General features: G+C 35.9%; 1 long non-coding RNA gene and 1 other non-coding gene across 7 annotated transcripts; one reads left to right on the top strand and one right to left on the bottom strand.

Moving 5' to 3' along the window:
* Positions 1-1,597: 1,597 nt before the first annotated feature.
* Positions 1,598-7,345, top strand: LOC145011208 (uncharacterized). 6 transcript variants are annotated; one of them, XR_013664060.1, is made up of 4 exons: positions 1,904-1,990; positions 2,108-3,947; positions 5,066-5,192; positions 6,816-7,345. It is a non-coding gene; the product is annotated as an uncharacterized LOC145011208 (long non-coding RNA). The 6 variants fall into 6 exon arrangements; XR_013664063.1 differs by lacking the exons at positions 5,066-5,192; positions 6,816-7,345 and having other exon boundaries at positions 1,635-1,990; positions 2,108-2,186; positions 2,251-4,241; XR_013664061.1 differs by lacking the exons at positions 5,066-5,192; positions 6,816-7,345 and adding an exon at positions 1,638-1,851 and having other exon boundaries at positions 1,938-1,990; positions 2,108-4,241.
* Positions 7,346-9,068: 1,723 nt separating this feature from the next.
* On the bottom strand, positions 9,069-9,175 carry LOC145013481 (small nucleolar RNA R71). Its single transcript, XR_013665038.1, has one exon. It is a non-coding gene; the product is annotated as a small nucleolar RNA R71 (small nucleolar RNA).
* Between the last annotated feature and the right edge of the window lie 202 nt (positions 9,176-9,377).

Raw genomic sequence — 9,377 nt, forward strand, 5'->3', positions numbered from 1 at the left:
AGAGGACTTATCATTATTTTTCTCTTAAATTATTTAGAGAAAGATGCCTCCGAAGAAGTCCAACATAAAGAAAAAAAATCCACCCCCGCCACCACCTCCTTAGTATGATCCTGTTGTATTCTAAGCAGCAGTAACAGTTGTTGCGGCTACCGCTATGTCACAAGTCAATGCAAGTGGTACAAGCAGGGTGGGTAGTGGTGCCAACCCATATAACCAAGGAGATAGGTGTGGACACCCGAGGGAGTGTTCCTACAAAGACTTTACAAATGATAAACCTCGGTCTTTTGATGGAACTGTAGGTGTCATTTCCCTAACTCGTTGGTTCGAGAAGACTGTATAAATCTTCTAGATCTGTACGTTCCCCGATATGAGCAAAGTAAAATTCGCAGCATGCACCTTCACTGATAGAGCACTAACTTGGTGGAACAGTTAGGTCAAATCCTTGACTCTACAAATAGCTAATGATATGAGTTGGGAAGATTTGAAAGAGCCGATGCTCGTCGAATACGACCTGCAGGGCGAAATGCAAAAACTAGAGCAAGAACTCTAGAGTCTGAAGATGAAGGGCTCCGACATCGCTGCTTACACTGCGAGGTTCAGTGACCTGACTCTTCTGTGTCCCGGGATGGTCACCCCAGATAGCAAGAAGGTGGAGAGGTACATATGGGAATAACTCCCCCGACGCAAGGAAATGTCCTAGTTGCGAATCCACTCACATTTGATAGTGCCAAACTTCTGGCACAGACATTAATAGACCACGGAGATCGCCAAGATTCTGTGTCAGCTGCTCCTGAACCACCTAAAGAGGGTGGTGGAAAAAAGAAGTTTTGGAACAAGCGAAAGGGTCAATATTTGTAGGATCCCTCCAAGAAACAGCAAACAGTGGCAGTCCATGCTTCTACCATCCCTGCTATTGTTCCCACTACTCAAGCACCTACCAGTCAATACGTTGGAACTCTCCCAAGGTACGACAAATGCAATTTCCATCATCATGGGCCTTGTCGGGAATTAAAATGCACTAGATGCAACAAGAAGGGGCACACGACCCGCTTCTGCAAGACACCTGCACAATCAAATGCACAGACCTCTGGAGCTGGAATAGGCTAAACCTGTTACACTACAAATAAAATAACATTTAGTGGCACAAAGTTTTAGTGGAATTTTGTTTTTGTGCCACTATAGCATAATTTTAGTGAAACTTTTTTTTGTTCCAGTATAAGTTTTAAAAGATATAGTGACACTTTATATCTTATAACACTAATAGCCTACTTTTAGTGGCATTGTTTGTTTTATGACACTGTTTTCATAATTATTAGTGGGATAAAAGAATATCACTAAATTATATATATATATATATATATATATATATATATATATATATATATATCATTTTTTATATTGAATTTAAATTTTAATAAAGTATAAATTAAATTAAATCGTTGTAGAACTTCAATTGAGAAAACTTAATTTAAAAATAAACGGTTATGTTTAAGAAAATCAACCAAATATTTAGAAAATCCCTCCACCTTTGTTTGCAACGGGAACTTCCCCAAAAATTAAAAAATCCAATTTACATTTTGTGTCCCTCCTACCGAAAATTTCCCCCAATTATATCTACAAAATAAGAGATTAAGGGACTAAATTTTTTAATTCCACCCTTACCCTTCTACGCCTCCCATTCTTTCAAGTCCGAACCAACTTCCACAAATGCCCTAAATCCCTAATCGTCGTCTCCATCATCATCGACCTGACTCTAGGCTCTAAATGGTTGCCGCTCAGTCTTTGCAACCATGGCGTCGCTGCTCCTGATACAGTAACAATGCTTGTCGTCGCGCTCCGCCTACGACTCAGGTGAAAAATCCTTCTTCCTTTTAGAAATCAGGCATAAAAGTGTACATGTAATATCGATTGGTACACTTAATCACAAAACCTTACAGCTATAAGGAATAGAGCCACCACCGAGCTGCCGCTGCAAGGGCTTTCCACTTCAGTATGGCACGACCAACTATCATTAACGTTTTCAATTTACATATATGTGTTTATTTTTATTAAAACCATAAAACTTTTTGTGTTATAACTTAAATTTTAAAATTGCATTGTTTTGTAGCAAAAATAGTGATACAATGAAAACCAGGATGACAAGGTTTTGAAGTTTTAACTAGTTATGCTTGCAAAGTCTCTTCCAGGTGAATTTGGTATTTTTTTTAGAATGAGATTTAATATGATGCGTTTTGGTTATCTTTTTAATAGGATGGGTCTTGAGGATTCAAATGCCCATGACGTGACGAAAAAAAATGCCCTTAGGCCCTAACGTGCAACGAATTAAATTATATAAAACTGAAATGTGCATACCTCCTTCTAAGGCTACATCTGCTAAAGCTGAAAGACTGTCTATTTTCTCCATTGTGTAACCTGGTTCTTTTTCCGAAATTACCCTTGAATATTGAGCATTTTCCAAACTGAATCTAGGTCAGGTTCGTCTTCTTCATCCTCACCATCGCTTCCTTCATCATATTCATCTTTATCTTGCACTTCAAAAAAACCAAGAACATAAATGTCATTGTCATCTACATTTTTATTATTGAAAAAAGTTTCAAACATCATTGACGTGCACTATGCAGATTTGAAGTACCTTTTATACTATTGATTTATTTGAAGTAGTTTCACCACTTTCTACAGATTTAGTGATCCTTTTCAGTGGATTCTTTCTTGGAAACAATACCTAAGACTATGGATCAGATTCCTCTTGAGCATTGTATTGAAGTAAACATCTGTATTTATAATATGATCTCACACATTCAGGTGCAATCTCAACATAATGGGCAACTCTGACAAACAACCCAAAAGAAAGATATTCGATCGTCTTCATCTCAAAATAGATGTGTTTAGTTATATCACACACACAAAGGAAATTAACATAAAAAATTCAACATATATCACAGATTTTCTGGTTCAAAAGCAAATTCTTCTTAACGAAAAATAGTTAGTTAATAAAACTACACCAAAAACTGTTAATTGTAACTATATAATTCTCAGACAAACAAAATTACACTTGTAAACATGATTTGATTGCCTTCAACAAAGCAGAATACCAGATGATTCGTATATATCAATAGGATGTATAAAACAGCTTGTAGAGTTAGAAACCCTAACCTGATTTCTATGGCATGACGGATGCAATAAATTGCTTCGACATAGTTAGCCGCCGATCCTCTTCGCATCAACTTTTCAGCATACTGGAAGCCTCGATCTATCAACAACATTATTGTTGTTGTACGAAGAGATTGTGCTACACAGTCCTGTTGAGTTGGTATGTAGTCGATCATCGATCACTGCTTGGATGATCGTTTTTCTGTGTTTGGGTGTGGATTCTGATTTATTCATGAACGTAGTATACAAAAAAAGGCCCCTAAAAATTTTGTGCCTTTTGCATATGCACAACTTGCCCTCTTCATCATCGGGCCTGCTTTATAATGTTTAGTTATGTTGAACTCTACTTAATGATGTTCTGTATTCTTCAAATTGAATTTCTTTTATTATTATTATTCAAGTAAGGCTTTGTTGTGGTTGAACATGTGTAGTAGGTCTATTAAAAAAGTTTGATTCTTGATATGATGTATAATTAATGTTCAATAAAATATGGAATTACATTTGCCTTTTATTTTTACTGATGCTTTAATATCCAACCAAGGTACTTTTCCATTATATTATATGTTTTGTTGTTTATTGCTTATTTATGTAAAATATTCTAACATTTAGTGTGGTCTATCTAATTTATGTTAGGTCTTATTTTAGTTTCCAAAGGAAAAAAGGTATTGACGACCTCAAATGGAAAGACAAGTGAGGTGCATCTTCTAAACATCGTGTTCACACAAAATACCAACCATTTATTTTTTATTAAACAAGTGGTTGAATCTTGGCTCTAGAGGGATGAAAAGTTTATTATTGTGAGTTTTTCTGATTTTGGTCTTTTGGTGTATTATAATTATGTTATTATTAGTTTTTTATTTTTATTTTGGTGTAATAAAAATAGAAAGTCAGCTTATTGATTTTTTATAAAGGCACTCAGTATTGATCACTTTCATAAGGTATTAATCACTTTGATAACCTTGAAGGTGTGAATTACTTGGCCTTTCAGAAGTCATGGTCTGTACTAGCTTGAATAAGTTGCATGTCTTTTCCATTTTTTGTTTTGTAAATAAGGGCTGTAGTGAGTATATATATTTTTATTCTGGCACCAACTTTAGTGTGTGTGTGTATATATATATATATATATATATATATATTTCGTTTTGAGATTTTATACACCTACACAAAATTTTTGGATTATAACAAGCAAGGAAAGAGTTAAAGATTTCATGAGGTTGAGTATTAGAAGATGGTAACGAATGTAGTGTTTGGCTTGTGGATGAATTGTGCAGGTAATCCATCAGAAACTAATGGAATAAAAAACCTAAAGATTCAAATTTAGTCATGCCTTGAACCTGATGAAGGCCTTGTGGTTTACCACACTGACGTGTATAGTAATAGTATTATAATAGAGTATATATGTGTATTGTAATACAGTTGAGTGTATTGGAATAAAGCTACATGGATGTAATAGAGTATGGTCGTATTGACCCTATTATAAGTAATATAAAGAGTGGTTTTCATTGGACAAGTAAAATTTTATTTTAATCAATGATAATGTTTTTCCAATATTATCATAATTGTATTATCAATATTAGTTCTATTTAAAATTAGGATTAAATTATTAATCTATTTTGTTATGAAAAAAAGTACCATTAAAAGTATAAAGATGATATTTAATTTATCAGTCGAATAGTATCATAAAAAATAGTGCCACTAAAACCTATAAGTGCTTTAGTGACATAATTGAAAAATGCCACTAAAACCGAATAAAGTTGCAGCGGCACAACCAAAAAGTGTCATTAAAGGCCTTTAGTGGAAGCATTTTTAGTGACACTTTTTTTTGTGCCCTGATTGTCTAGGGGGTCTTTAGTGATATTTTTTTTGGTTTTTAGTGATACTTTTTCTATGCCTCTAAATGCCATTTTATTTGTAGTGTTATAGATATGGTGAAACCGGGCACTACAAGAGAAATTTCCCTAAGGCAAGAGATGCCGGCAACACAGGGAGAGTGCTAGCCATGGGCCAGAAGGAGGCAGTAGTAGATCCTACCATAGTCACGGGTACGTTCCTCCTCGAGAACTCTTTTGCATGCATTATCTTTGATACTGGTGCGGAGAGGAGTTTTGTTAGTCATAAATTCAAGCACTTACTCAAACACAAATTCCAACCACTAAACGAAACGTTCACTTTCGAGATGGCTAATGGAAAGAAAGAGGGCACTAATGACGTATTCATAGGTTGTACCCTCACTCTAAACGACTATTCCTTTCCAATCGATCTTATGCCAGTTTCCATAAAAAGCTTAGATGTCATCGGCATGGATTGGCTAAGCCCTCATCGTGCTGATATTCTTTGTTACGAAAATGTCATTCATCTCAATCTTCCAAATGGAAAAGCCCTCGTTATCTATGGCAACAAACTCAGCACAAACCTTCGCATCATCTCGTGCATCAAAGCTCAAAAATACATGCAAAAGGAGTGTCACGCATTCCTAGATCATGTAGTTAACGACAAACAAGAAGTTAAAGACCTCGAGAGCATCCCTAATGTCTGTAACTTACCTGATATCCTCCCCAAAGATCTTCTAGGAATCCCTCCCAAACGCCAAGTCGAGTTCCGAATTGACTTGAATCCTCGGAGCTACCCCCGTAGCTAAATCCCCTTACCGTCTAGCACCAACAGAAATGCATGAATTATCCAGTCAGTTAAACGAACTAATCAGTAGGGGATTCATTAGACCAAGACCTTGGGGAGCACCTGTCTTGTTCGTGAAGAAGAATGATGGATCTTTCCGAATGTGCATAGACTATCGCGAACTAAACAAACTTACTATTAAAAATCGCTACCTACTACCCAGAATAGACGATCTCTTCAATAAACTCTAGGGAGCCAGCTACTTCTCGAAGATAGACCTGAGATTAGGGTACCATCAACTATGGGTCCAAGAGAGTGATGTTCCCAAGACATCATTTCGAACTCGGTATGGTCACTACGAGTTTGTGGTGATGCCATTTGGTCTAACCAACGCACCCGCCATGTTCATGGACTTAATGAATTGGGTGTGGAGTCCCTTCCTAGAAAATTTTGTAATATTATTCATAGACAATACACTTATCTATTCACGAAGTGAGAAAGAACATAGTCAGCACTTGAGACAAGTTTTAGAAACATTACGGCAGAGAAGCTTTACATGAAATTCTCAAAGTGTGAATTTTGGATTAAGAAGGTAACTTTCTTTGGTCATGTGGTTAGTGAGGAAGGCATACACGTGCACACATCCAAAATAAATGCAATCGAGAATTGGTCAGCACCGAAAACACCCACATAAATCGTTCGATTCTTGGGTCTTGTTAGCTACTATCGCATATTCATACAAAATATCTTTAGAATCGCTAAACCTCTTATTACCCTAACTCAGAAAGTTGTAACCTTTATTTGGGGAGAAAACCAAGACACTATGTTCCAGACTCTGAAGCGAGCCCTGTGCAGCGCACCTATCTTGTCTCTTCCAAAAGTGACCGAGGACTTCTGATATGTACATATATATATATATATATATATATATATATATATATATATATATATATATATATATATATAGTGTAGAATTTTCTTAGTTATTAACTAAATATTTGCATATTATGGACAAAAGGTACATAATAGGGTTTGAATTGTATTTTCAGTCTAAAAGAGAAGTTTGGAAGCAAAAGGAAGCAGGAGAAGCAGTTGGAAGTTTGGGAGTTGAAACAAAGAAGAAACAATGCCAAAAACAAGGACTCGGCGAGTCAACCATTCACTCGACGAGTCGGGTCGAAGATTCGCAAAGCTTTAGAAGTCCTTGCCGTACATGGACTATTAATGAGGGACTCAACGAGTTGGGACCTTGACTCGACAAGTCACCTCTGTTTCAAGAATATTATAAATAGGGACTTTGGGATCGAGATGAGGACTTCTCTGGAACCCTAGGAGGCTAAAATTGCGATTAAAGGTGCTGCTAGACCATGAGAAGTTGGGGAATCAACCCTAAGATCAATTTCGAAGAGAATTAAGGCAAATTTAGTTTATTTTTCTTAAACCTTTTGCTTGAATCATGTTGGAACTATTTAAATTCGTTTTTGCATCTGCTTTTACTATAATCATGAGCTAAAAACTCATAACTTCTGTTTTGGGTAGATGAATTTGTAAACATGGTTTTGATTTATGGTTAGGGTTAGTTTTAATTGGTGATATTGTTTTGTTAAGCTTGTAAAAGAACCTAATATAACAACTATTCTCTATTAATAAATCAGTAATTAAGTTGTATGAACATCTCTTAGTTATTAATTTCATATGATTTATGTGACCACATAGTTATATGTCTAAGAATAATGAATGTGAAACTCGAATTAACTAGAATATAGGCAAGTTAATGTGTGAGCTTATGTGATACACCATCAACAAGAAGTGAATTGGATCACCAATTTGATTAGCTAATTACAAGTCGTACTTAACCCGAATCAACAAACTAGGAAATAAATTAATTTAGACAACTGGCCATTGCTTAAATTAATCTCTTTTCTAAGGATTAGCTATAGAGAAACTGAATCTAATCACGTTAATTGGTAACCAATGAAGAATTAATCTGATACATGTACCATAAAATCATCCATGCGAACAAATGATTCGAACCTAAATAAAAGTCCTCTTAACTATTGAATTTAGTGGTATTTACTTGCTTTAGCTTTTAGTTAGTTAAATTGCATGTTAGTTAGTTTATTTAAGTTTCTAGTCTTGTAAAACTAGAGAAAACCCTTCCTTTTATTATTTGCTTTTTAGATAATTCTAGTAATTAATTTAATTTGCCGTTCCCCGAGTTCGATACCCTACTTATTTAGCTACACCACAATTGATATGTTCACTGCCTTTGTGTGTCAAATTTATATTAAAAAAAAAGTAGGATTAAAACTAGTTGGTTTTACACACACCATATTTTTGGTGCCGTGTTGGAGAACGGTTTAAAAATTAATACTAATTTCTAGTTTTATCAACCCTTTATGTGAGATTTTTCTTGCACAAAGTTATTTCTTAAGTAATTTAGTTATTAAGATATGTTTTATTAGTTTTTTGTTTTTAGAAATTTCGCTCGTTTTTTTGCCTTGAACTCGCCGAGTGAGTCGAAGCTACTCGGCTAGTCTATAGCTGATTCCCAGTTTCGTGTTTTATTTTATTTTTGTTCTTTTTACGCGTATTTCTTGTTTTGATTTCAGTTTTACATGACCCGAGGATGCAACACACCTCTAATCCCTCCATTTGAAGATCTGGAATCCGCACTTAGGAAAAACAAGGATAAAGTAATTGAAGACAATCACCCGCCAAAGAAATCACTGTTCAAGGACCTCAAATCAGTTTTTGGGAAGAAAAAGGACAAGAAAGTAGGTGAGGTCAGCAGTCAAAAGATCGAAGGAAGTAAATTAGAAAGCTTTGAAGATCATACAAAAGAAGCCGAATTTGAGGACGATTACGAATCCAACTCCGAAGAAGGAAGCGACTTTGAAGGTGAACCCACTAACACTATGGCGAACATTGATGAAGTTCCCATGGGTGAATGGAAAAAGAGGATATAGGATGATACCGGTCTGGGACTTGTGCAAACCATCATTCCCACTACTGCCACTTTCGAACTAAAAGGCCACATACTTGCTCAACTTAAGGAAATCCCTCTTTATGGGAAAGATCATGAAGACGCTTACAAGCACTTAGACAAAGTCAATGATGTAGCTGATTACTTTAATGTTCCAAGTGTGCCTCGCGAAACCGTGCTACTTCGTATGCTCTCAGTCACATTTGAGGGAGCTGCGAAAGATTGGCTCAAATCACTCCCTCTCGGATCCATCACCACATGGGCTAAGATGAAAGAAGAATTTATTGATCAATTCTGCCCTCCGTAAAAAATAGCCAAGTTAAAGAAAGCCATAGCCAATTTTGAACAACAAGCTGGAGAATCCTTATACGAGGCGTGGGAGAGATACAAAGGTTTACTAAGGAATTCCCCACATCATGATCTTAATAGCCAACAAGAAGTCTCCATTTTCTATGATGGAGTGAATGTGACCATAAGGCAACTACTTTATTCGCAAGGACCTCTCACAAAGAAGCCACCCCCGGTAATCAAAGAATTAATTGAAGAATTCTCTAAGCACTTTAGAGAATATCATAACCTAAGGAATGAACTAAGTCGGGGTATGTGAACTCGGTTAATGAGAGCA

The sequence above is a fragment of the Lactuca saligna genome, chromosome 8, assembly GCF_052625555.1.
Source record: "Lactuca saligna cultivar CGN05327 chromosome 8, ASM5262555v1, whole genome shotgun sequence".
NCBI classification, from domain to species: domain Eukaryota; kingdom Viridiplantae; phylum Streptophyta; class Magnoliopsida; order Asterales; family Asteraceae; genus Lactuca; species Lactuca saligna.